The sequence below is a fragment of the Aplysia californica genome, unplaced genomic scaffold, assembly GCF_000002075.1.
Source record: "Aplysia californica isolate F4 #8 unplaced genomic scaffold, AplCal3.0 scaffold01201, whole genome shotgun sequence".
In the NCBI taxonomy this organism is placed as follows: Eukaryota; Metazoa; Mollusca; class Gastropoda; order Aplysiida; family Aplysiidae; genus Aplysia; species Aplysia californica.
Window position 1 is genome coordinate 86,328 of NW_004798471.1, and position 3,407 is coordinate 89,734.

The window sequence follows — 3,407 nt, forward strand, 5'->3', positions numbered from 1 at the left end:
AGAGAGAGAGAGAGGGTAATGGGAAAAGGGGGGGGGCATCTTGGAATACCTCTAATAGTCACCAGTTACATGCCCTATTTGTGTTGCAAAGTGCCGTAAAACTCTGTGTAAAACAAAACCTGACCTGCCTTCACAGCCGGCGATATCGGAGACCGGGGAACAAAGGGATCAAAGGGAGACAGAGGGCCACCTGGACCTGACATCAAACTGGGTGAGTGGACATTATGATGGTGAAGCGGCGGCGAAGAAGAAGAAGAAGAAGAAGAAGAAGAAGAAGAAGAAGAAGAAGAAGAAGAAGAAGAAGAAGAAGAAGAAGAAGAAGAAGAAGAAGAAGAAGAAGAAGAAGAAGAAGAAGAAGAAGAAGAAGAAGAAGAAGAAGAAGAAGAAGAAGAAAAGTAAGAAGAATTTGATTGCTGGCATGTAGATAAGTTATAGTAGTAGTAGTAGTATTTGTAGTAGTAGTAGTAGTAGTAGTAGTAGTAGTAGTAGTAGTAGTAGTAGTAGTAGTAGTAGTAGTAGTAGTAGTAGTAGTAGTAGTATAAAATGCAGTCGAGGACGCACATAGCGAACTGATTTTCAGGTCATGCTTTTTCGACTCTACTGAGATTTTTATTTTTTTTTTTGGGGGGGGGGGGTTGTTTTTTTTGGTATTTAAAACACGTAATTAGCGAAATTCGAATATACTGACGAAAAACATTCTGAGTCCAGCTGATTTCATATTGTGCGTGTCAGACTTTATATACATATAAAAATTAAAATTATAGTGAATTTTGAAAAACTCTCTGGGTACCTGTTCTACAAACGTACTCAAAAGAATCAATCGTCAAGCCATTGTGGAACCAGTGCGAACTACTTGTGAACGGAAGCCTCACTTGTTTACAATGGCGTCACAGAAGACAGACTTTCCCAAGATTAGATCTAAACGAAACTAATGAAAAACTGAAAATTAAACTACAGTGACTTCAGATTCTTTAATATACCTGTGCACTCTTTAATTGATTCTGAACCGTTGTTAATTTTTTTCAAAATAAGATATAGAAAGATTATAGGATTATATACCTATATATATATATATATATATATATATATATATATATATATATATATATATATATATACGGGTCGCACACTTAAAATAGTGCTAAGTATTGCCCGACAATGCGCAATAGTATCGAAAGGAAGTAAGACTTGAAATAAACAAACCTGGCAGGTTTTCTAAAATGACAGAGACAGAAACGTCGGCCTATGAAAGCGATCGGCGAAATAAAGAAATGTATCCTTTTGCAGCAAAACTGTCTCAAAACTGAAAAAAAAGAAGAGCGTCATGATATGGAAAATATTTTAAAGGATCTTTTTGCGAAAACCGCATGTCGATCGATACAGCCATTAAAAAGCCTTTTGAATTGCAAAATTCGGCCACCACAAATAGATAATAGATAGATAGATAGATAGATAGATAGATAGATAGATAGTTAGATAGATAGATAGATAGATAGATAGATAGATAGAGAGATAGATAGATAGATAGATAGATATTGTTGTGTTACTTGTAATTTATACATTCATCGATTCCCCAGATCCAAAATGTGTCGAGAGAGTCTACGAAATCGAGGGTCTGCTCAGCGATATCCAGCGCATGTGTTCTTATGGGAGCTTCGGATATAACGAGAGGGGCCCATATATATTGCGCGCCACAATAGAGGGTGTGAGGAGAATATCTCATACAGTGGGACTCCATGTGCGTGGTGGATATATGGGGGCTCTCTTCTATATATTGTGTGTGTGTTTCTCCTCTCTCTCTCTCTGTCTCCCCTCTCTCTCTTGCTATCTCTCTCTCTATCTTTCTCTCTCTCTCTCTCCCTTTCTCTCTCTCTCTCTCTTTCTCTCTCTTTCTCTCTCTCTCTCCCTCTCTCTCTATCTCTCTCTCTCTCTCTCTCTCTCTCTCTCTCTCTCTCTCTCTCTCTCTCTTTTTTTTTTTTTCCTGTGTGTGTGTGTTTGTGTGTATTTTGTATTGTGCTCTTTGTATTTTTTTGGGGGGGAAGGGGTTGAAAGAAGGGGAGGGGGGCTATATTGTGTTTATTGGAAGGGGAAGGAGGTTGGGTGTTCCTTTTTTTTGTTTGTTTATTTGTTTGTTTTTTTGTTGGTTGTTTTTTGTTTTTTTTTGGTTCAAAAACGGTTAAAAAAAAATTAACTTACTCTTACTGTCATTTTATTATCTTGTTGTGTGTCCTATGTCCTGATCTATTACAGGATATTAGTGCATAAGGTACAAGAAAAAATTAAAATGCTGAATAAAAAGAGAAGGCCACAAGTTGCGCCCATCCTCATGAGAAAATGAGGCTTTTCAATTCTTAAATACTCAAAATGTGGCAAACTCTTCGCGGCAAGAATTGGTCTAATCGGCCATAGCAGACGCCACACAACCTGGTTACCCTTATTTCTTATCTTTTGTTTGACAAACGTTCTCTTCTGAAGGTATACTGATCATCGCCAGCCACTGGCGCAGCCTGCGTGTCCATTGGGACGGACGTGACCCGATATTTTGTCGGGAGGAGAAAAATCGGTCGAGTCGTTCCTGTCTTGTGTGTCCACTTACCCCCCCCCCCCCCCCCCCCCCCTTTTCCACCCCCACCTAAATGAATTTTATTTTAACACAATACAACAAATGGAGGAATTGAACATAAACACAGCAGATGGAATGAGCATGCCAGAAATGTTATTAACTGTCATGAAACTGAAAAGTAACAAAAGTGGAGGAGAAGACAGACTCACCCGCTGAGAAACTAGAAACTTAAGACCATTGGAAAAGAAGGCTAGGACATAATTTTCTCTTATATCAAAATTCATTTAAAAGAATCTACACCTATGGAATGGAGAAATGGAAACACGAGATAACTACCCCCAAAAAGGGGAGGTTTAAGAGACTGGCAATTGAGAGGAATGGCTCTTTTATAAGTGCATGGGACACTTTCATTTGCTCTATTATTTTGCTACATTATTTGCTACATTATACATTTCAAGGAATTTGCTCAAAAACGATTCTAAATATTTTAGATTCGAGATAAATTGATTTTGTTTTCGACCTAATCAAGACAGATGAAGAAGATTTAAATTGATAAAAATAACTCCACTTGCCCAAAAACTGAAAAGAGCCTGATTCCATTGCGTGGTGACATATATCATAGTGGCATTGTTCTCTCTCTCTCTCTCTCTCTCTCTCTCTCTCTCTCTCTCTCTCTCTCTCTCTCTCTCTCTCTCTCTCTCTCTCTCTATCTATCTATCTATCTCTCTCTGTCTATCTCTCTCTCTCTCTCTCTCTCTCTCTCTCTCTATATATATATATATATATATATATATATATATATATATATATATATATATATATATATATATATATATATATGTAT